Source organism: Salmo trutta, chromosome 1 (genome assembly GCF_901001165.1).
Source record: "Salmo trutta chromosome 1, fSalTru1.1, whole genome shotgun sequence".
Classification (NCBI taxonomy): domain Eukaryota; kingdom Metazoa; phylum Chordata; class Actinopteri; order Salmoniformes; family Salmonidae; genus Salmo; species Salmo trutta.
Window position 1 is genome coordinate 17,511,264 of NC_042957.1, and position 25,397 is coordinate 17,536,660.

Below are 25,397 nucleotides of genomic sequence, written 5' to 3' on the forward strand. Positions count from 1 at the left end.
CTCTGAGTCTCTCTCTCTCTCTGAGTCTCTCTCTCTGAGTCTCTCTCTCTCTCTCTCTCTCTGAGTCTCTCTCTCTCTCTCTCTCTGAGTCTCTCTCTCTCTTTCTCTGAGTCTCTCTCGCTCTCTCTCTCTCTGAGTCTCTCTCTCTCTCTCTCTCTCTGAGTCTCTCTCTCTCTGAGTCTCTCTCTCTCTAAGTCTCTCTCTCTCTGAGTCTCTCTCTCTCTCTCTGAGTCTCTCTCTCTCTCTCTCTCTCTCTGAGTCTGTCTCTCTCTCTCTCTGAGTCTGTCTCTCTCTCTCTCTGAGTCTGTCTCTCTCTCTCTGAGTCTGTCTCTCTCTCTCTCTGAGTCTGTCTCTCTCTCTCTGAGTCTGTCTCTCTCTCAATTCAATTCAATTCAATTCGCTTTATTGGCATGACGTAACAATGTACATATTGCCAAAGCTTATTTTGTATATTTACAATATTAAAAATAAATAAAAATGAGAATCAAAATGGTCAACGGGACAACAGTAACAACAATAACCAAGGGTCAAAATAACCATACATTCAACAATAACAATAAGCATACAGTAGAGTACATGTGCAGGTTTATTGGTCTGTCAGACACTGTCCCTCAACTTATCTCTCTCTCTCTCTCTCTCTCTCTCTCTCTCTCTCTCTCTCTCTCTCTCTCTCTCTCTCTCTCTCTCTCTCTCTCTCTCTGAGTCTGTCTCTCCCTCTCTCTCTCTCTCTCTGAGTCTGTCTCTCTCTCTCCCTCTGAGTCTGTCTCTCTCTCTCTCTCTGAGTCTGTCTCTCCCTCTCTCTCTCTCTCTCTCTCTGAGTCTGTCTCTCCCTCTCTCTCTCTCTCTCTCTCTGAGTCTGTCTCTCCCTCTCTCTCTCTCTCTCTCTGAGTCTGTCTCTCTCTGAGTCTGTCTGTCTGTCTGTCTCTCTCTCTCTCTCTCTCTCTCTCTCTCTCTCCGAGTCTGTCTCTCTCTCTCCCTCTGAGTCTGTCTCTCTCTCTCTCTCTCTCTCTCTCTGAGTCTGTCTCTCCCTCTCTCTCTCTCTCTCTGAGTCTGTCTCTCTCTCTCTCTCTCTCTCTCTGAGTCTGTCTCTCTCTGAGTCTGTCTGTCTGTCTGTCTCTCTCTCTCTCTCTCTCTCTCTCTCTCTCTCTCTCTGAGTCTGTCTCTCTCGCTCTCTCTCTCTCTCTTCTCTGGAAAATCAAATAATGATCTTCTCTGGAAAATCATTATTTTAGTATTTTTGGGGTTTACTGCCAGGGCCCAGGTCTGGCAGTACTGCTCTAGCAGGTCCAGGCTCTGCTGTAGGCCATGTGCTGTGGGTGACAGCAGACATAGGTCATCTGCGAAGAGTAGGCATTTAACTTTTGAATTGTGGAGACTAACACCAGGGGCTGAGGATTTTTCTAGAATAGTGGCCAATTCGTTAATGTAAATATTGAAGAGTGCAGGGCTCAGATTGCAACCCTGACGAAGGCCCCGACCCTGGTTAAAGAATTCTGTTATTTTCTTACCAATTGTAATGCTGCACGTATTGCCAGTATACATTGATTTAATTATGTCATATGTTTTACCACCTACACCACTTTCAATAACTTTGTAGAACAGTCCTGTATGCCAAACAGAATCAAATGCTTTTTGGAAGTCGATAAAGCAAGCATATATTTTGGTATTATTTTGGTGGACATGTTTATCTATCAGGGTGTGTAAGGTGTAAATATGATCAGTTGTGCGATGTTTTGGTATAAATCCAATTTGGCTTTTACTCAAGACATTGTGCTTATTAAGGAAGTTTAGAACTCTTACACTGATAATACTACAGAAAATCTTCCCCAGGTTACTGTTCACACAAATGCCTCTGTAATTGTTAGGGTCAAATTTGTCTCCGTTCTTAAAGATTGGGGTTATGAGTCCTTGATTCCAGATGTCAGGGAAATAGCCTACACTCAGGATCAAATTAAACAGTTTTAATATAGCCAATTGAAATTTTGCACTAGTAAGTTTGAGCATCTCATTTAGGATGCCATCAGGTCCGCATGCTTTTTTAAATTTGAGAGCCTGAAGTTTCTTATAGAGCTTCTGGTTAGTAATTGGGGAGTCCAATGGATTCTGATTGTACTTTATAGCTTTTTGTAATCCATTCAACTTCTCATGAATTTGGCATTTGTCACGTCCTGACCAGTAAAAGGGGTTATTTGTTATTGTAGGTTGGTCAGGGCGTGGCAGGGGGTGTTTGTTTAATGTGTTTTGATGTTTTTGGTTTATGTTATCTATTTCTATGTGTTTTTTTCTAGTTTTCTATTTCTATGTTGTGTTTGTCAATGACCTCCAATTAGAGTCAGCTGGTTGTCGTTGTCTCTAATTGGAGGCCATATTTAAGTGTGTTTGTTTTCACTTGTTTGTTTGTTTTCACTTGTGTGTGTGGGTAGTTGTTTCCTGTATAGTCTGTGCACCTTACGTGAAATAAGTTATCAATGTTCTTAAACCGAACTTCAATTAAACTACTCAGTCTGGCCCCCCCCCCCCCCCCCCCCCCCCCCCCCCCCCCCCCCCCCCCCCCCCCCAGAGTGTGTAAGATTCTGGTTGAATGAAGCAGAGGAATAGCCAGCCTAAAAGGGTCAAAACATTTATTTATGAGAGCTCTGAAAATCCTTACAATGTACAAAGCCTTTTATATTAACACCCACACACACACACACACACACACACACACACACTCCTTATCTTTTGCCATCCTAGCTGTTCCCAGGCCGTTGTTTCTCTCCCTAACTTAAGGAGGCCTCTTCTCCTGTTCCTTTCCCAAGGTCGTCTTATCGACTCTGCCCTGCTCATTTTGAAGTGGTAACAGTGTCTTACTCACACAGTATTGGAATCTAGTTTTTAACCCATTATTATAGCCTTATTTCAAATACATTTCAACAGGTTATAGGGTTTCTGAGTGAAATAATTTAGTCAAAACTTTAATCATATAATTTCCATTACAGACTGTTTTCGTTGTTTGTTTTGTTTAAGTGTGTTTTCTTTAATAAAGTAAAGAAGATGATAAATATACCCGCTGCATTTTGGTCCACTCCTTACGACGACCGTTACAGCGTTGTTCTGCGTTAGTGTCAATTTGAACGGTGTTGTAGAGTGTTTTAAAATGGGTTGTCCATATGTCACCATTTGGTATTGCTAATTCCTCTTGTTTAGATTTGTATTTTTTTTTCCAATTTTGCCAGAAGTTGTTTGTGTTTATGGACTCCTCAATTACACTGCGTGCACAATTATTAGGCAAATTGTATTCTTCGGCATTAATTTTATTGTTGAACAAACACAATGCTCTGTCAATCCAAAATGTTATTGAACCTCAAACCTGAATGTTTAACAAAGGAAAAGTGAGTTTTGTCTTTCTCAGGGAAATATATAAGTGTGCACAATTATTAGGCAGCTATTATTGAGCAGAATTATTAGGCAACTAAATTACAAAAATAATTTCTCTCAACTCACTTGTTTATTCTCAATTTTTAGAGTAAGTGTAACAGATAAGTAACACAAAATGACAATTCTATAACATTTTTGGTCTTTCAAAAATATTCAGTGACCAATATAGCCACCCTTATTTTCAATAACTGCCATGAGCCTTCCATCCATGGAGTCTGTCAGTTTCTCGATCTGTTCACGATCAGTTTTCACTGAAGCAGCAACCACAGCCTCCCAAATGCTGTTCAAAAAGGTCTATTGTCTTCCATCACTGTAAATCTCAGATTTGAGAAGGGCCCACAAGTTCTCAATAGGATTTAAGTCAGGTGAGGAAGGGGGCCAGGTCATTATTCAGGCATCTTTGAGGCCCTTGCTGGCTAGCCAAGCAGTGGAGTACTTGGATGCATGTGATGGAGCATTGTCCATGCTGAGGACTTGTTCTTGTACCACTGTTTGACGAAAGAATCTTCCAGAAACTGGCAGCAGGTTTGGGAGGTGAGTTTCAGTCCATCTTCAACCCGAAAAGGTCCAACTACCTCATCCTCAATGATAGCAGCCCATACCAGTACCCCTCCTTCACCTTGCTGGCACCTGACTCAAAGTGGATCCCTGTGTCCATTACTGATCCAGCCACGGGCCCATCCTTTTGGTCCATCAAGAGTCACTTTAATTTCATCTGTCCATAAAACCTTTGAAAAATCTGTCTTCAGGTATTTCTTTGCACAATCTTGACGCTTCAACTTGTGAATCTTATTCAGTGGTGGTCTTGTTTCAGTCTTCTTGACCTTGTCCATGTCTCTGAGCACTTGACACCTTGTACTTCTGAACACTCCAGGTAGGTTGCAGTTCTGGAATACGGTGGCACTGGAGGATAATGGGTTCCTGGTAGTTTGACGTTTAATTCTTCTCAAGTCTTTTGCAGTTAATTTGCGCCTTTTCTTCCCCATGCGTTTTTTTTTGTGCCCCAGTTGACTATTCGCAACAAAACGTTTCAATGTCCGGTGGTCACACCTCAATAGTTTAGCTATTTAAAGAGTGTCGCCTCCGTCTGAAAGGCATTTTACATTTTTGGCTTTTCAGTGTCAGTTAAATTTATTTTTTGGCCCATTTTACATGAGGTAATGAGGCTGCCTAATAATTATGCACACCATGATATAAGGTGTTATTCACTTTCGCCACACCCTCCCTCATTACACAAATACATATCACCTGAAAATGATTAAATCCAATAAGCATTCAAGTTTATATGGTTTGGAGTTAAAAAAATGTGAATAGAAACAATGATAAGATCAGAATACTCACTTGCCTAATAATTGTGCACGCAGTATTGTGTCAGCTGCTTGCTGTTGTACTGTGCTTTATTGGTTCTGAGTGTACGTTTATAGAGTTTTAAAGTCTCACAGTAATGAAGGCGTAATTCACCATTACCGTAAATTTCGGACTATAAGCCGCAACTTTTTTTCCCAGGCTTTGAACCTCGCGGCTTAAACAATGACGCGGCTAATATATGGATTTTTGCTGCTTTCAATTTTTTTTTCTACAAAAAAACACATTCTGTGACGTGCTCAGTTTTTTGGCGGCATGAAGCTTTCATTAGACCAATGAAATTGCCGAACGGGTTAATAAGGTCAAACAACTTTTTTGTTTACTGTTTAGATTAAATCGAGCGCTCTCAAACTTCCCATCATTCTGATTACGGTAGTCCTTTTGTCACCCTCATCATGGCAAAGACACGGAGAAATGCATATGATGCAGCTTTCAAGTTGAAGGCGATTGATCTGGCTGTTGGAAAAGGAAATAGAGCTGCTGCACGGGAGCTTGGTCTTAATGAGTCGATGATAAGACGTTGGAAACAGCAGCGTGAGGAATTGACTCAGTGCAAAAAGACAACTTACTGCAATATTTTTTGTTTTTGTTACAAGCCGTGTTTCGTTAAAGCCTGTGTAAAGTTCATTTGTTTCAATGTACCGGTAGGCACCTGTGGCTTATAGACATGTGCGGCTTATTTATGTTCAAAATAATATATATTTTTTAAATTCAGTGGGTGCGGCTTATATTCAGGTGCGCTTAATAGTCCAGAAATTACTGTATTTGGGTCTCTGTGCTTTTGGTTGGATAGTGTTCTAAGTTTTTTTCCTTAGAATTTTACAATCTGCATCAAACCAGTTGTCATCTGTGATTTTTTTTTTTGTTTTGTTTCTTATCAATTTCAATTGTGCTTCTTTTGCCGTTTACCTGAATATATAGTTGATGTTTCGTACTGCTAGATTGATGCCTTCTTTACTGTGAGTGAATGTGGTATCCAGAAAGTTATCTAAGAGTGTTTGGATATTTTGGTTCCAGGTTGCTTTCTGGTAATCTTCTCTGCTGTTTTGGGCCCATCTGTATGAATTTCTGATGTTGTACAGCTTACTGGGCTGTGAATGTGTGGTTGTTTCCATGTCTGTTCTTTTGAGGAACAACGTAATTTGGCTGTGATCAGACAGAGGTGTTAGTGGCTTGACAGTGAATGAGCTGAGAGAGAAAGGGTCCATGTCTGTGATCATATAGTCTACTGTACTGTGGCCAAGAGGTGAGCAGTAGGTGAATCGCCCCAAAGAGTCCCCCCGTAACCTACCATTGACAAAGTACAGACCCAGGCTTCTACAGAGCTGCAAAAGATCCCTTCCGTTTTTGTTGACAGTCCTGTCACTGTTGTTTCTATGGGGGAGATTAAGACAGTTAGAAACAGCATGGCCTGTAATAAAGCTGTCCCCTCGTGTGCTCGTTAGATCAGGTAGTGTTCCTGTGCGCGCATTTGTGTCCCCACAGATGAGCACATTTCCCTGGGCCTGGAAATGGCACGTCTCTTCCTCAAGGGTGGGGAAGATCTCCTCTGAGTAATATGGGGATTCTGAGAGGGGGATATACACTGCTCAAAAAAATAAAGGGAACACTTAAACAACACAATGTAACTCCAAGTCAATCACACTTCTGTGAAATCAAACTGTCCACTTAGAAAGCAACACTGATTGACAATAAATTTCACATGCTGTTGTGCAAATGGAATAGACAACAGGTGGAAATTATAGGCAATTAGCAAGACACCCCCAATAAAGGAGTGGTTCTGCAGGTGGGGACCACAGACCACTTCTCAGTTCCTATGCTTCCTGGCTGATGTTTTGGTCACTTTTGAATGCTGGCGGTGCTTTCACTCTAGTGGTAGCATGAAACAGAGTCTACAACCCACACAAGTGGCTCAGGTAGTGCAGCTCATCCAGGATGGCACATCAATGCGAGCTGTGGCAAGAAGGTTTACTGTGTCTGTCAGCGTAGTGTCCAGAGCATGGAGGCGCTACCAGGAGACAGGCCAGTACATCAGGAGACGTGGAGGAGGCCGTAGGAGGGCAACAACCCAGCAGCAGGACCGCTACCTCCGCCTTTGTGCAAGGAGGAGCAGGAGAAGCACTGCCAGAGCCCTGCAAAATGACCTCCAGTAGGCCACAAATGTGCATGTGTCTGCTCAAACGGTCAGAAACAGACTCCATGAGGGTGGTATGAGGGCCCGACGTCCACAGGTGGGGGTTGTGCTTACAGCCCAACACCGTGCAGGACGTTTGGCATTTGCCAGAGAACACCAAGATTGGCAAATTCGCCACTGGCGCCCTGTGCTCTTCACAGATGAAAGCAGGTTCACACTGAGCAGGTGACAGACGTGACAGAGTCTGGAGACGCTGTGGAGAACGTTCTGCTGCCTGCAACATCCTCCAGCATGACCGGTTTGGTGGTGGGTCAGTCATGGTGTGGGGTGGCATTTCTTTGGGGGGCCGCACAGCCCTCCATGTGCTCGCCAGAGGTAGCCTGACTGCCATTAGGTACCGAGATGAGATCCTCAGACCCCTTGTGAGACCATATGCTGGTGCGGTTGGCCCTGGGTTCCTCCTAATGCAAGATAATGCTAGACCTCATGTGGCTGGAGTGTGTCAGCAGTTCCTGCAAGAGGAAGGCATTGATGCTATGGACTGGCCCGCCCGTTCCCCAGACCTGAATCCAATTGAGCACATCTGGGACATCATGTCTCGCTCCATCCACCAACGCCACGTTGCACCACAGACTGTCCAGGAGTTGGCGGATGCTTTAGTCCAGGTCTGGGAGGAGATCCCTCAGGAGACGATCCACCACCTCATCAGGAGCATGCCCAGGCGTTGTAGGGAAGTCATACAGGCACGTGGAGGCCACACACACTACTGAGCCTCATTTTGACTTGTTTTAAGGACATTACATCAAAGTTGGATCAGCCTGTAGTGTGGTTTTTCACTTTAATTTTGAGTGTGACTCCAAATCCAGACCTCCATGGGTTGATACATTGGATTTCCATTGATTATTTTTGTGTGATTTTGTTGTCAGCACATTCAACTATGTAAAGAAAAAAGTATTTAATAAGATTATTTCCTTCATTCAGATCTAGGATGTGTTGTTTAAGTGTTCCCTTTATTTTTTTGAGCAGTATATATTTCGCAAAGGAACACATCTTTTTCTGTCAGTACAAGTTCTTTTTTTAGTTTTAACCAAATGTGATATTTGCCAATTTTGAGGGGATCAATTCGATTTTGTAGTTCGGATTTGTACCAAATGATCAATCCTCCAGAGTCTCTGCCTCTATTGACAGAGCTGGGTTTTTGTGATGGCACAATGACCTCTCTGTAGCCTGTGGGGCAGTGAGTGACAATGTCAGCCTTACGCCATGTCTTCTGCAGAATGATGACGTCAACATAATTAAGATTTTTGTTTTATTCCAGTGCTAAACTCTTCAGTCCAAAGGTTGATGAGTTTAGGCCCTGAATGTTCCACATGCTAACTGATAGGTTGATGAGTTTAGGCCCTGAATGTTCCACATGCTAACTGATAGGTTGATGAGTTTAGACCCTGAATGTTCCACATGCTAACTGATAGGTTGATGAGTTTAGGCCCTGAATGTTCCACATGCTAACTAATAGGTTGATGAGTTTAGGCCCTGAATGTTCCACATGCTAACTGATAGGTTGATGAGTTTAGGCCCTGAATGTTCCACATGCTAAATGATAGGTTGATGAGTTTAGACCCTGAATGTTCCACATGCTAACTGATAGGTTGATGAGTTTAGGCCCTGAATGTTCCACATGCTAACTGATAGGTTGATGAGTTTAGACCCTGAATGTTCCACATGCTAACTGATAGGTTGATGAGTTTAGGCCCTGAATGTTCCACATGCTAACTGATAGGTTGATGAGTTTAGGCCCTGAATGTTCACCATGCTAACTGATAGTGATTTCATGTTGCAAAAAGAAGGAATAGCAGTCAGAAATACAGTAACTTCTAACTAATAAGTTGTAAAGAGATAAACAGGATAATAGCTAACATTTGTTCTGTTATATATATATATAAATATATATATATAAATAAATATTCCTATTCATTGAACAAGTAAATTCTAGTACAATAGGTGTGTGTGTGTGCGTGCGTGCGTGCGTGTGTGCATGCGTCCGTGTGTGTTTAGTGCAGTTTAGTGCAGATGTGTTGGAGGAGCTGTTTAATCTCACTCAATCCTACAGGGTTCTCCTGTCCTCTGACGACCTCTGCGTAGCTGCGCTGGTCCTGCTGTTGGGCCCTGTGGAGTGGAGGAGGGCCAGTTCTGGACCGTGGGGCTTCCTCTCTGGTCTGGTAGGGGTGGTGGTTTGGTGCGGGGTAGTACGCTGGGCCCGGTCCGGTCTGGCTAAGCCGATGGAAGTGGTGATGCTCTGGTGGTGGGTGAGGCCTGTGGGGTGCACTGGGTCTGGTGGGGCGTTGAGGGGGCCTGGGGCTCCTTGGTGGTGCAGTGGTCTGGTAGGGGTCTATGGGTGGTCCTCTGTCCAGTGCGGCATGGGGTGTTTGTCTACCAAGTGCCACGTCCAAGTGCACGTCCTCTCTCTCTCTCGTCATCTCTCTCTCTCTCTCTCTGACTCATGCTCTCTCTCTCTCTCTCTGAGGCATGCTCTCTCTCTCTCTCTCTCTGAGTCTCTCTCTCTCTCTCTCTCTCTGAGGCATGCTCTCTCTCTCTCTCTGAGGCATGCTCTCTCTCTCTCTCTCTCTGAGGCATGCTCTCTCTCTCTCTCTCTCTGAGGCATGCTCTCTCTCTCTCTCTCTCTGAGGCATGCTCTCTCTCTCTCTCTCTGAGGCATGCTCTCTCTCGCTCTGAGGCATGCTCTCTCTCTCTCTCTCTCTCTCTCTGAGGCATGCTATCTCTCTCTCTCTCTCTCTCTGAGGCATTCTCTCTCTCTCTCTCTGAGGCATGCTCTCTCTCTCTCTGAGGCATGCTCTCTCTCTCTCTGAGGCATGCTCTCTCTTTCTTTCTCTCTCTCTGAGGCATGCTCTCTCTCTCTCTCTCTCTCTGAGGCATGCTCTCTCTCTCTCTCTCTCTCTCTCTCTCTCTGAAGCATGCTCTCTCTCTCTCTCTCTGAAGCATGCTCTCTCTCTCTCTCTCTGAAGCATGCTCTCTCTCTCTCTCTGAGGCATTCTCTCTCTCTCTCTCTCTGAGGCATGCTCTCTCTCTCTCTCTCTCTCTCTGAGGCATGCTCTCTCTCTCTCTCTCTCTCTCTGAGGCATGCTCTCTCTCTCTCTCTCTCTCTCTCTCTCTCTCTCTCTCTCTCTCTCTGAGGCATGCTCTCTCTCTCTGTCTGAGGCATGCTCTCTCTCTCTCTCTCTCTCTCTGAGGCATGCTCTCTCTCTCTCTCTCTCTGAGGCATGCTCTCTCTCTCTCTCTGAGGCATGCTCTCTCTCTCTCTCTCTCTCTCTGAGGCATGCTCTCTCTCTCTCTCTGAGGCATGCCCCCCCTCTCTCTGAGGCATGCTCTCTCTCTCTCTCTCTGAGGCATGCTCTCTCTCTCTCTCTCTCTCTCTGAGGCATGCTCTCTCTCTCTCTCTGCATGCTCTCTTCTCTCTCTCTCTTGAAGGCATGCTCTCTCTCTCTCTCTCTCTCTGAGGCATGCTCTCTCTCTCTCTCTCTCTCTCTCTCTCTGAGGCATGCTCTGTCTCTCTCTCTCTGAGGCATGCTCTGTCTCTCTCTCTCTCTGAGGCATGCTCTGTCTCTCTCTCTCTCTGAGGCATGCTCTGTCTCTCTCTCTGAGGCATGCTCTCTCTCTCTCTCTGAGGCATGCTCTCTCTCTCTCTGAGTCATGCTCTCTCTCTCTGAGTCATGCTCTCTCTCTCTCTCTGAGTCATGCTCTCTCTCTCTCTCTCTGAGGCATGCTCTCTCTCTCTCTCTCTCTCTCTCTCTCTCTGAGGCATGCTCTCTCTCTCTCTCTCTCTCTCTCTCTCTCTCTCTGAGGCATGCTCTCGCTCTCTCTCTCTCTCTCTGAGTCATGCTCTCTCTCTCTCTGAGTCATGCTCTCTCTCTCTGAGTCATGAGTCAACACACTGTTCTGTAGTCAGTTACGTTAAGCTGCAGAATTAGAGTAAAGAATAGAACAGAGTGAATTGTGATAATAAAATGAACTCTTTTAGAAGGAAATTATCCAGAGACTCAGAGAGAGAGAGAGAGAGAGAGAGAGAGAGACAGATAGAGACTCAGAGAGACAGAGAGAGAGAGAGAGAGAGAGAGAGAGAGAGAGCATGACTCAGAGAGAGAGAGAGAGAGAGAGCATGACTCAGAGAGAGAGCGAGAGCATGCCTCATAGAGAGAGAGAGACAGATAGAGACTCAGAGAGAGAGAGAAAGCACGCAGGGCATTCTACGCCATAAAAAAGCAAATTCAAATTGAAATACCTATTAAAATTTGGCTAAAACTAATTGAATATGCCATTGAACCAATTGCACTTTATGGCAGCGAGGTGTGGGGTCCACTTGCAAAACGAGATTTCATGAAATGGGACAAACACCCCATTGAAACCCTACTTGCAGAGTTCTGTAAGATTCTCCTACGTGTCCACTGGAAAACTACAAACAATGCATGCAGGGCAGAATTAGGCCAATATCCACTAATAATAAAAACTCAAAAAAGAGCAATTAAGTTTTGGAAACATCTAAAATACAGTGACCCCCTCTCATATCATTACCAAGCCCTGCAATGCCAAGAGCTGAGCAAAGAAAAGAGTCCCCTCATCCAGCTGGTCCTGGGGCTGAGTTCACAAACCTGCTCTACTAACACACTGAAGCCTCAGGACCAGAACATCCAATCAATCAGAATAAACCAAATTACAACACAGTCAAAACAAAACTACATTGCTTATTGGGAAACACAAGCACAAACACAAAGCCAAATGCAGTGCTATCTGGCCCTAAATCGACAGTACACTATGGCTAAATATTTGACCATGGTTACTGATCAAAACCTTAGAAAAACCTTGACAAAGTACAGGCTCAGTGAGCACAGCCTTACCATTGAGAAGGGTAGACACAGGAAAACCTGTCTCCCTGTAGAGGAAAGGCTGTGCAACCACTGCACAACAGCAGAACCTGAGACGGAGCTGCATTTCCTGACAAAATGTCAAAAATATAAAACAATTAGAGAGTGTCATTTCCCCAAATTTGAAACCCTTATTCAAGGTTTCAAAGACCTCTCTGATGAGGATAGGCTACCTGTCCTGTTGAGAGAGAGAGAGAGAGAGAGAGAGAGATCTCTCTCTCTCTGAGTCATGCTCTCTCTCTCGCTCTCTCTCTCTTTGAGTCATGCTCGCTCTCTCGCTCTCTCTCTCTTTGAGTCATGCTCGCTCTCTCTCTCTCTCTTTGAGTCATGCTCGCTCTCTCTCTCTCTCTCTCTCTCTCTGAGTCATGCTCGCTCTCTCTCTCTCTCTCTCTCTCTCTCTCTGAGTCTCTATCTGTCTCTCTCTCTCTCTGTCTCTGGATAATTTCCTTCTAAAAGAGTTCATTTTATTATCACAATTCACTCTGTTCTATTCTTTACTCTAATTCTGCAGCTTAACGTAACTGACTACAGAACAGTGTGTTGACTGTTAATAATGTCAATGCTTGTCATTTTGGGTTCTGTTGGTGGGATACAAGATCTGGTAAAACTGTACAGTTAGTTGCTCTAATTTTACTAAGGCAGAAATAGGGCTGAAAATATTCCAATCCTCTACAAAATTCTATATCATCTTTACAAAACATCTTCAGTTCAATTCTTTTCACCAATTGAATATAATGGCACCAAGTTCTTAAACTTACAAGTACCTTTCATATAGTTGTTTGTGGCTCCAAATGATCACAATGGCGATTCGACGGTAGACCTACCACAGTATTGGAATGCTTTCTTTTCTATAGCAGAGACCTTTATTCAAGACCACTACTATGCCACAGATTTTCTTTATCTTACCTTTGTTCCATCCGCCTATTAGCTGTATGGATTCTATTTCTATGTAATGAATGCTGGAGCCATTCAGTTGCTCCTCTTGGTGAGCTCCACTATCAAGGACAGACATCATGTTCTATCAGCAGCAGTTTGCACACAAATGCAGAAGCTGTTGCTTTCTTGCACCTCACTGTTAGCCACACATAAAGGTGTGAAATGACTTCTGCTTTAGTCAAATGTTCACTCAGTCATGCATTGGAGTTAGGATTCGTACTGAAGCTGTTGAGAAAAAAGTGGTTTTCTGTTTTGTGTGTGTGGATGGGGATGTCAGATAGTCTTTGATGAATCAGGTGGTTTGTTGAGAAGATAAACACGTTATATTTACTCAGTAGTCCATCCAAACCAATGTTCCTTTTTATATTGTTTATTTGTTATTTATATATTTTTTTTAATTGTGGGGGGGGATTTTTTGGTCTTTGTTTGTTTTTTTCCCCTCTTTATTTATCAAGGTAGGTTATTTAGGACACATGCTCCTTTGTCTTAGCCATTTGAAATACAGTACCCCTGAGGATATATTGAGGCGGTAATGGATCAGCAACAAGAGCTTTAAACAAAGATGGCTACACTTATAGATGAGGTGGTGGGTTACTTCCCTTCCCTCCCCCTGGGCCCAATTACTTCTGTTTATCGCCTTGAGATTCTCTTCACTTCATAGGGTGCACAGGGTCAGCACTTTTATCTGGGTACAGTATTTCTGAGTGTGTCCTCTTTTTGGCTATTAACAATTGATAGGCCTACTTTATTTCAGTATATCCGTTTTATTCTACTGTCAATTAAATGTACTTTAGTACTAAATCGTAAAATTAGATTATGACTTGAAAATAATTGCCACAGGCCAACATTTTTATTATAAAGACAAATGTTCCTCATGCTTTATTCTAGTGTGCACAGAGCACTCACAAATTATAATATTGATGTTTCATTAATATTATTTTTGAAAAAGATTGCACTTCCAAAAATATAATTTACACCATGGTATTTTCAAAATGAATAAAAGGTGACATAAAAAATATACTACAAATCATTTAAAAATGTGATAACATCTATAAAAAATAATTGTAATTTTTGCAACTCTAGCAGAAGCTTGAGAAATGTAGCACTCTTATTGTGCCTGAGTCGACACAAAAAACTTGTATGCATGCTGTAGTAGCCTCTGGACGCTGTTGTGGGTCAGCTGTAGAAACACGTTCAGGTCAGTTGAAGCCCAACGGAATGCAGTGTAGCGCAACTGGGGCCCTGCGGCGACTCCGACACACGCCACTGCGCATACATATCCATATATTTCTGGCGCATACATATCCATATATTTCTGGCTCATACATATACATATATTGCTGGTCTAGAGCTGGATAACTAGAAATATAAAAATGATTCTGAAATGTATTGCAGGGCTATGTTTTCATTATTGTGACAGACTATTATTTCCTTACATTATTGATTACGGCTAGAGGGGATTTCTTAATTTGACCAAATCAAATTTGAGGGGAATGTTATAACCTAGGCGTCTTGTATTTTTCATGCCCAAAATATCACAAATATATTTGGATTAATTTAGAAAGGAATTATTGAAATGTATTATTCTTAGTAGGATTATGTTCAAATGTTGGGAGAAGGTCCATTTAATTGACACAAAGTAATCTACCGTGTACACATGATTAGGAAAGAAGACATTTTCCCCACCGTTTGGACACCTGACCTCAGGTGGGCTTTGGGCTGATGGTCGACTCCACAGCTCTCCGCAACGAATGTTTCTGCTTTTTAGTGAACACCGCAGCAAATAAAGCTACCAAGATGCAGTCTTTCTTTCCAAGATGTAAGTTTATGTAGTTCTATACGAAGACAAGTGAGAGGCGCTGTAGGGCTCTGTAGAAAGCCAAAGCAAAAGGGGAGGAGCGGTATCGGGGAGTAAAGTAGCCACACGGTGTGTCTGTCCCACCAGGCATTCGCTCGAATCTAACCAACCGACGCTGAGCAGGGATCGGATAAAGACGCGTTCTGTGGCATCTGCCAAAACTCCCGACCACTCCGCTCACAATTGTCAACGGAGAGACAGTAGCCCGCAAACAGCGGACACCTGACAGGCAACAGAAGGGATAAAGCAAGAGGCAACATAATACATTTAGCCGTAAAATGCAACAGTCTTTGTTGGATTAAAACATCATTCAAAGATAAGCGTCGTATAGGCGGTGAAACAGGGACGAACGCCGGTGCTGAAGCTGAACTGCGACTAGGGAGGTAAGGATAAACTGCGTGTCAGCGCACGAAAGACTATAGGCCTACTTTATGCATTTTTTATGTGGTCCGTGTCAGGCTGAGTTTAGGCTACGCTTTACGCAGGACCTGGCTCATTATGAGAATGTCCCGTGCTTTGCCTGAACGAGTGTGAAGGTTAATCTGTGCCACCTCTTGCTGAGTTAAATAATATAAGCAAATGGGCGCTGCGGCTCTTATGTTGTGCGATCCCTTCTAGCCATGACCCTCTGCTAGAGAACTTCCTGCTAGGGCTTATAACTGGGGTCAGTGTGACATTGTTGTTGGCTGTGGCATGGGCTGGATCTGAATGAAAAAACAATTTAACTCCTAGGTATTGTCGGAATAATACAAAGCCCAAACTAGGTCCATGTTGAAGTGGTAGAGAAGGTTCTGAACCCTAGATTATGGTTCTGAGAATGGACGGCGCACGAGTATTGTTCTCTTTATGGTTTATTCTTGCCTAACCTACATTAGCAGGCGTAAAAGATGCGCCTGAGCAGCGCGGTTCTTTCTTTCAGGTCCTGATGATATAATAAGAAATGTCCAGGGAGGTTCTCTTCCTCGCTGTTAAACCAATCCGGTAAATGTGGAGGAGGAGTTAAGATGGAGTGCGGCCTTGTTAACGTCCCAAAGCAGAAGTCATGGTCACAGGCTCTCCTTCCATTTCCCCAATTAAAAGTATGGGGTGATTTTTTTTTCTTCTTTTTCTCCTAACGTTCTTGTGCACATCCTCTTCTGTTCAACCTGGGGGTAGACATGGCATAGTAAAAGTACATATGTTTCCCATTTAGTATGATATGGTATGTGTTCATTTGCAGGTGTCCATCATCCATTTCATATGATACATTGCAATTTGGTATGGCAAATGTTAACTAGGTGACTAACATTACCTTGGTTTGGGGTTAAGATTTGGGGAAGGGTTAGCTAACATGGTAGTTAAGTAATTGCAAAGTAGCTAAAAATAAGTAGTTGCTAATTCACTAAAATGCTAAAGTTGACTGATGTGAACAAATAACCTTTGATTTGCATCCTCCCCAACTAAACTACCTCCTTTCGTTTTTGCCTTAAGTAACCTAGTCTTTGAGGTCAGGCTGTTCTTAGTTGCTGTCACAAGCAGCATTGTGTTTGCTATGTAGCAAGGCCAAGTATTACAAGACTGTTTGAGATATTGAATAGATACAATACACATCACCAGGCTCGTCCACTATGTAGGCTAAACAATACTGTCAATCTTCATTTACATTATACAGTCGGTGTATATTAGTCTGTTATTGCTATCGCTGTACATATTAGAGATGGATATTGATGCGTCACAGAAGTAATCCCTGCACAATCTCTACACAGCACACTGCCAGAAGTAGCCTAATTCATTAGCCCAAATGTCGCACGGACCATTGAAAGCATGTTACAAAATAACTCTTAAGATGCCAAGCAGCGTTTTGGACAACCATTGTTTATGAAACTGACTGAAAAATAAAGTACGCTAGTTGGCTGTTAATGTGGTATACATTAACATATACTGACACCTGCAACTAAACTTTATTATAACCCATGTACTATAGCAGTAACACACCAGTACTGAAAACTGCATGTGTGTTGAAAAACGAACGTCAGTATTTTATTTCTTACTCAGCGACTCACTATCTGCTCGGAAACAGACCTAGCTGTTCATCAAACACAAATGCGCTATATTAGCAACGTTATAGCGTGTCGCTAATCTACTATACATTCTGAGCTGGACGTAACAAGGTCAGTATTGTAAAAGGCAATTGTTCTCAATGACTAAAAGCCCACTTCTCAGGTGTTTATTAAGATACGATACGATGGGGTGTTAAGGTAGGATACAGTAGAGTGGGACACTCCCATGGCCAACATTACATTGGTAAAGCTAGCATGTAATGTGACTCAAGCCTGGGATTAAGGGCTTTTATAGCAGTCATCTCGGAAGAGGCAGGGGGATCGGTAGTTGATGAGGTGAGACAATGCATTTGTCTCAGAGCTGTGCTCGTTTAACAGGGGCTTCTCACCTCAGTTTAATATAGGGGCAGGATTGGCACTGCATATTTACAATAACTAGCCTTTATGAAGGGATAGGGCTGTGGTGGCAGAAAAGTAAGGGTGTGTGTACATGCGTGTGTGGGGGGGTATATGTTGGTATTTGAATCTTCTCAGGTTAATACAGTAAGTGCATCATGAAGTGTCTTTGCCTCTCTGCAGTGATAAACATGCATCACCATCAGGGTATTATTAAAGTGTGTTGGGAATGCCTAGTTTAAATCTACAATATGATCTCTGAAACAGAGGCTCGTCTTGGCTCTGTGTTGGTTAGCTTTTGGTCTCTGACAGAGCTGGGCTGGTTGAACTTCTGTAGGACCTCGGATGAAACGCAGGCAGGCAATTAATGTGCAGTTTTTGCAGTTTGTTATGCTATTACACTTGGGCCCGTCATGACAAATGGTGTCCCCCTGCCAAAAAAGTGTCACAATGGAATTCGATAAACTATTAGCGTCCGTTGCTATATCAACGTGCGATGACCTAAATGACATTCTTTTCACCCCCACTATGCAAACAAATCTGATTTCTGCAACAATTTAGCTTTTTTAACAAGTTTTGTTAAGCTAATAAGATGACAACATTACTTCAAATTACTTTTGGGTACCTTGTTAATATTTCAACAACATGAAATCGATGTCTTAAATGTTGCTAGTTTAAGAAATAGCAAAGAAAATGTGTAATCTGCTTGACACGTTACATACCTTACAGATCACAGTCAGCTAATTTCCACTCCATTCATATGCGAACAGATATGATTCATACAATGGCTTGTCTGGCTGGCATGGAATGGACGGGGCACAAGTATTGTTCTCTTTACGGTTCCTTCGGAAAGTATTCAGACCCCTTGACTTTTTCCCGATTTTGTTACGTTACAGCCTTATTCTAAAATTGATTCAATATTTTTTCTATAAACAATACCCCATAATGACAAAGGAAAAACATTTGTTTATTTTTGCAATTGCATTACAAATAAACTGATATCACATTTGCATAAGCATTCAGACCCTTTACTCAGTATTTTGTTGAAGCACCTCTGGCGATTACAGCCTCGAGTCTTCTTGGGTATGACATTAAAAGCTTGGTACACCTGTATTTGGGGAGTTGCTCCCATTCTTCTCTGCAGATCCTCTCAAGCTTTGTCAGGTTGGATGTGGAGCGTTGCTGCACAGCTATTTTCAGGTCTCTCCAGAGATGTTCGCTCAGGTTCAAGTCCGGCCTCTGGCTGGTCCCCTCAAGAACATTCAGAGACTTGTCTTGAAGACACTTCTGCATTGTCTTGGCTGTGTGCTTAGGTCGTTGTCCTGTTGGAAGGTGAACCTTCGCTCCAGTCTGAGGTCCTGAGCAGGTTTTCATCAAGGATCTCTCTGTACTTTGCTCTGTTCATCTTTGCCTCGATCCTGACTAGTCTCCCAGTCCCTGCCACTAAAAAACATCCCCACAACATGCTGCCACCACCATACTTCACCATAGGGATGGTGCCAGGTTTCTTCCAGACTTGTCGCTTGGCATTCTGGCGAAATAGTTCAATCTTGGTTTCATCAGACCAGAGAATCTTGTTCCTCGTGGTCTGAGTCTTTTGGTGCCTTTCGGCAAACTTCAAGCGGGCTGTCATGTGCCTTTTACTGAGAGGTGGCTTCTGTCTGGCCACTCTACCATAAATGCCTGATTGGTGGAGTGGTGCAGAGATGGTTGTCCTTCTGGAAGTTTCTCCCATTTCCACAGAGAAACTCTAGAGCTCTGTCAGAGACCATCGGGTTCTTGGTCACCTTCCTGCCCAAGGCCCTTCTTCCCCGATTGCTCAGTATGGCCCTGCAGAATCTTTTTTGTACCCTTCCCCAGATTTGTGCAATCCTGTCTAGGAGCGCTACGGACAATTTCTTCAACCTCATCGCTTGTTTTTTTTGTCTGACATGCACTGTCAACTATGGGACCTTTATTTAGACCGAGGTGTGTGTGTGTGTGTGTGTGCGCCTTTCCCAATCATGTCCAATCAAGTTGTAGAAACATCTCAAGGATTATCAATGGAAACAGGATGCTGAATGGCGCAGCTGTCTATGGCACTGCACCTCAGTGCTAGAGGCATCAGTACAGACCCTGGTTCGATTCCAGGCTGTTTCACAACTGGCCGTGATTGGGAGTCCTATAGGGCGAAGCACAATTGGCCCAGCGTCGTCCGGGTTAGGGTTTGGCCAGGGTAGGCCGTCATTGTAACTAAGAATTTGTTCTTAACTGACTTGCCTAGTTAAATTAATAAAATCAATTGAGTCTCATAGCAAAGGGTCTGAATATTTATGTAAATATTTTTTTTACATATTTTTTTAATGGTATTTTTGTTTTTATTAGATTTGCAAAAATCTCTAAAATATTATATTTTTTTTGCGGTATTGTGTGTAGATTGCTGAGGATTTTTTTTTGTTGAATCCATTTTAGAATAAGGCTGTAAAGTAACAGTGGAAAAAGTCAAGGGGTCTGAATACTTTCCCGAAGGCACTGCATCTTTTTTTTCTTTTTTTTTTACCTTTTTTTTTTTATATATAAGGTTTTTCTCATTGAGAACATTTACTTTTCAAGAGAGACCTGGTCCAATAGCAGCAGGAGGGAACAACGTTTCAGACAAAACAATTTACGTACACTAACACAACCATTAAACAAAAGTATAGAAACGCATACAGTACAACAATTACATATTACTTACGAATGTCATGACTAATAAACAGCTGTCCTAAAGGTCATTACACTCTTCTATGATATTTACATTGATTAAGTGTTTAAACTCCACCAACATGACTAGACCATCACATTTTAAAATGTTCAGGAGAGAATTCCAGGACCGTAGAGCTGAGTAACTAAAACTATTCCTACCATGACCTGCTCTAATTCTTGGTACTGTTGAAAGCAAATGAGAATGGGACCCTAATTGATATTTATTTACCGACCTGATTTAAAAAATAACATAAAGTAGCATTTTACCCAGTGTGGCCTTATAAATCAGTGTATACCAGTGTTTTAAGCCTACGCAAGGTCAATGACAACCAGGCAACGGTGCTGTAGAGATCACAAGGAAGTATTAGACGTTTTTGATTGGTAATGAACATGAGGGCCGCATGATATACTGAATCAAGTGCTCTCAGGGGTGTGTGTGTGTGTGTGTGTGTGTGTGTGTGTGTAAAACATCACAAAAATCTAAAACTGCCAGTAATGTACATTGTACCAGCTCCTTCCTGGCCTCCAGAGGAAAAACAAGCCTTATGCCGGTAATAAAAACCTGTTCTCAGCTTGCGCTTCCTTATCAAGTCCTCCACATGAACAGTGAAGCTCCGCTTGTCATCAACCACACACCCAAATATTTGTAGACTTTGACTTGCTCTATAGTATGTCCATCCAATGTAGCAATGACATGATTAGTAACCGGCCTGGCATTTGAAAATGCCTTGCATTCTGTTTTACCTGAGTTCAGAACCAACTTCATACAGATTCTGTCATATGATATTAAATGCGCTTTGGGCATTTTAAAAGCTTAAGATGTGTATCTATTTTAGCTCCTAGTATACAACAATTAATCATGTGGAACTAACAAATACGTTCAAGGGATACATAACCATTTACAACAATGAACACCTTGTGAAACCTTGCAATATTTAAGATTCATTTATTAAACTCTTATATTTTTTGGTACAGGTGTCACCTAATTTATGGCAATCGGACCAAAATACAGAATTATGGTGGAATAGAGAGGTGGGTGCTGTGTAGGTGGGAATAACGGTAAAGGGAACAGGGTAGACAAAAGACGTAAACAAGCTATTACATCTTGATCAGGTATGTAAATATACAGTTATTGAATTATTTAAGTTAAATGTTTGTTTAGACATGCAATAATGTTAATGGCAGACAGAAAATAAAGGATACCTGTCAAATGTTTTATGTCAGTGGGGTTGATGACGGCGTTAAGGGACAGTACCTGGAAAAGATGAGGGGAGTTGTGAGAGAAACTCTGGGGTGGTGTTATGACAACAGAGTCATACACCTTAACGTGACCCAGTGGTTAGCCTTGAGATTGACTATCTGAAGAAACCCCTGTGCCTGTGTGGGTACTGCTGACAGCATGGTGATGCCGCCCACCACGAGGAGGCCTTCCACACCTGTAAATGAGCTTGGTGATGCCACCCACCACGAGGAGGCCTTCCACCCCTGGATTCCACACCTGTAAATGAGCTTGGTGATGCCACCCACCACGAGGAGGCCTTCCACTCCTGGATTCCACACCTGTAAATGAGCTTGATGGTGGCACCCACCACGAGGAGGCCTTCCACTCCTGGATTCCACACATGTAAATGAGCTTGAGCATGATCATTTGTAAAATTGTCTAACCAGAAGTGTGACGGAGGTAGCTGGCCTTACCCACCCCTGTTGGACACTAGTGACGAGAACCACAGTGTCCAGTGCCTGGACTTACCTGCACCTGTTAGTCTGACACAAGCTACCTGTGAGAGAATTTGATGGATTAGTGCAGTCTTATAAATGAGATGCTCTACATGACAAAGTATGTGGACACCTGCTCTGCAAACATCTCATTCCAAAATCATGGGTATTAATGTTGAGTTGGTCCTCCCTTTGCTGCTATAACAGCCTCTACTCTTCTGGGAAGGCTTTCCACTCGATGTTGGAACATTGCTGTGGGGACTTGGGGTTTAGGTCAGGGCTCTGTGCAGGCCAGTCAATTTCTTCCACAGCACTCTCAACCAACCATTTCTGTATGGACCTCACTTTGTGCACGAGGGCATTGTCATGCTGAAACAGGAAAGGGCCTTACCCAAACTGTTGGAAACAGAATCGTCTAGAATGTCATTGTATGCTGTAACGTTAAGATTTCCCTTCACTGCAACTAAGGGGCCTAGCCCAAACCATGAAAAACATCCCCAGATCATTATTCCTCCACCAAACTTTACAGTTGGCTCTATGCATTGGAGCATGTAGAATTTTTGTGGCATCGGCCAAACACAGATTAGTCCGTCGGACTGCCAGATGGTGAAGCATGATTCCTCACTCCAGAGAACGCGTTTCCACTGCTCCAATGGTGGCGAGCTTTACAGTACTTCAGCCGACCCTTGGCTTAGCACATAGTGATCTTAGCCTTGTTTGTGTGGCTAATTGGCCATGGAAACCCATTTCATGAAGCTCCCGACGAACAGTTCCTGCACTGATGTTGCTTCCAGAGGAAGTTTGGAATGCGATAGTGAGTGATGCAACCAAGGACAGACCATTTGTACGCGCTTCAGCACTCAGCAGTCCCGTTCTGTGAGTTTGTGTGGCCCACCACTTCGTGGCTGAGCTGTTGTTGCTTCTAGACGTTTCCACTTCATAACAGCACTTACCAGCTGTGGCGGTCATGAAATTGTCAGCTGGTCATTGTCAAGCAAATAACTGCCAGTCTAGTGGTAATTGCCGGTAATTAACACACATTTAGCGTCTCCTGTCTTCCACGTATAGCCTACAAGCCACTGATGCAAATCTTTGGAACATCTACATTTTTAAAGTCTAATAAATCCATTATTTATTTTAGACGGGTCTAAAGAAACATATGAAGAAAATGTAGTCTATTTCAGAACAGCATACTCTGCGTTGTCCTTATATTATGCCCTGATCTGGATATGCCATATGGCTTGTGGGCTACACTAGTTTACTTAGCAGACAAGATTTGCTTAAAATGCCATAGCATTATTTTATACTATGAAGAATACAGTTGAACATAGCTGAATAAAATAAAGGATATTTTCTCCAAATTATTTGAGGGAGTGCGCACATGTGGCTATTCTGTGAGCGGTTAACAAAGAAACAGGTACTTCTGTATGCTTAATTTAGAGTTATTTATGTAACTTTAGTTGTGATACAAATGTTGGGCTATATGTTTAGATTTTTTTTATGCATTTTAAGGCTGCGTGATGTGACTGATGATTTGAAAAAAGTCGCATTTAAGGCAAGAGCTCTGCTTTGTTTTTTTGCGCAGGCTGTACACACTCGATCAGTCTCTTATTCACAATTTTGACAAGCACTTGATATCCATTGCTTCTTTTCAGCCAGTCGCTGTTGTGCCCTTGGGCTGAAAATAATAATTATAATTCCCTTCTCCCCGCTGTGTGCCGAAGCACCGCTCACTCACATGGCTCTGTTATGTGATTGGTCCTTATCCAATTCCGAGGCGCATATTGAATGGGAAAAACTGTCCACATTTACTTTGTCAGCCAACAAGATGAGTAGGCCTAACGAACAGCAAAAGCACTAGCCTATGTCAATCTACTATCCCGCATAGTACAAAAGTTGACCTATTCTGTAAAATAAATAAATATTCCAAACATTGTCTGGGATAGTTGTGGGATGTGATAGATCCTATATTAATAAAATCACTAGCATAAACCTTTTAAGCAATGAGCCTGACACAACACATGAACTTTTAGTTTAAAATGTTGATGACAAACTATTAAGCTATTTCTCCACATTATAAGCACAGCAATGCGCACACGGCAGTTGGCTATAAGCACAAATGTTCCATTTACAGGAAAACACCATTCTCAAGTGACCACAAATGCAATTTATGTATGTAATGCTTTTATTATGAAGGTGTATTTTTATGGTGAAAAATTATCTTCCCCAAACTTGAAACTCAAGCGCTGCGTATGTATGCCAGTTAGGCTCTACACCCGCTGTAAAGCAGATTAATGTGCTTAATTTTAAGAAGTTATTTGGACACTTTAGTTGTGATACAAACCTTATCAAAACCTATAGGCCAATGGGCTAGGCTACATGAGGTGTGCAACTATGATTTGAGAAAGTTCCACAAAAAAGCATGCGCTGTTTGCCTTAAACTGGGCATCATTCACAAGTGATAGGCTAATATTGTCACCTGTCACACTAGTCTTGATTTAATCTGGTCTTTACATATACTAAATAATGTCTGTGTGAAATATGTTTTTTCTTTTAAAAATCCATTAATTTGCCAAAGATTATGATAAGACATGAACAAATCAGTGATTCGTATTTTCCTTCAACTTTCTGAGAAGGTAAGGGCACAGGAATACCCCCGTGTGTGTGCGCGTTCGTCTACCACTTTGTGTAGCCGATAGCGATGTTGCTAATGTAATGAAACCCTCTTCTGGAAGATGGAAAGGTTCTCAATTACTAAATTACAGTTCATATAAGGAAATCAATTGAAATAAATTCATTAGGCCCTAATCTATGGGTTTCACATGACTGGGCCATGTGTGGGCCAGGTCCACCCACTTGGGAGCCATGCCCAGCCAATCAGAATGAGTTTTTATCCACAAAAGGGCTTTATTACAGACAGAAATACTCGTTAGTTTCATCAGCTGTTCAAGTGGCTGGTCTCCGACGATTCTGCAAGTGAAGAAGCCGAATGCAGAGGTCCTGGGCTGGCAAGCTTATACATTGTCTGCGGTTGTGAAACCAGTTGGACGTACTGCCAAATTCTCTAAAATCACTTTGGAGGCGGCTTATGGTAGAGAAATTAACATTAAATTATCTGCCAACAGCTCTGGTGGACATTCCTGCAGTCAGCATGCCAATTGCATGCTCCCACAAAACTTGAAACATCTGTGGCATTGTGTTGTGACAAAACTGCACATCTTAGTGGTCTTTTATTGTCCCCAGCTAGAGGTGCAGCTGTGTAATGATCATGCTGTTTAATCAGCTTCATGATATGCAGACCTGTCAAGTGGATGGATTATCTTGGCAAAGGATAAATGCTCACTAACAGGGATGTAAACACATTTCTGCACAACATTTGCTTTTTGTCCTTATGGAACATTTCTGGGATCTTTTATTTCAGCTCATGAAACATGGGAGTGTACATAGTAGCCAATGCCTACCTGGCAGAATTTATATCATGATTATTTTCATCAATCCAGTGGTCTTTTTTGTAAAATCTGCAGTCACATGAGCACTCCAGGAATATCGTTAACCAAATGGTCTCTGGCTGTTGCACAGTTGAATTAGGGTAACGACAACCAAAAATCTAAATGTCTTAGATTTTTCCCAGACCCCAAATGTGGTCTCCTGATGTGGTTTTAAGCATTGTTGTGGACTTGGAACAGTCAAATTATTTTTGCTTTGGAAAAACCTTACTGGTATGGAGAAAACAAATGTAGGATACTGTGTAAGAGCTATGTTGAGATTGTCATAGAGAAAAGTGACACAGAAGGTTGGTAGTATTGTTTTGCCTGTGTCTTGTTAACTCACTAGCTCTCTAGGTACAGGGAGAACATTTGGAGAAGGATTAGGCT

The 25,397-nt window shown here is 42.6% G+C and overlaps 1 long non-coding RNA gene across 1 annotated transcript in view; it reads left to right on the forward strand.

The window, feature by feature from the left end:
* The first annotated feature begins 14,417 nt into the window (after positions 1–14,417).
* Positions 14,418–25,397, forward strand: part of LOC115174534 (uncharacterized) — a 35,512-nt gene continuing 24,532 nt past the window's right edge. The window contains exon 1 of the long non-coding RNA XR_003871798.1: positions 14,418–15,030. This is a non-coding gene — a long non-coding RNA (uncharacterized LOC115174534). The remainder of the gene's footprint in view (positions 15,031–25,397) is intronic.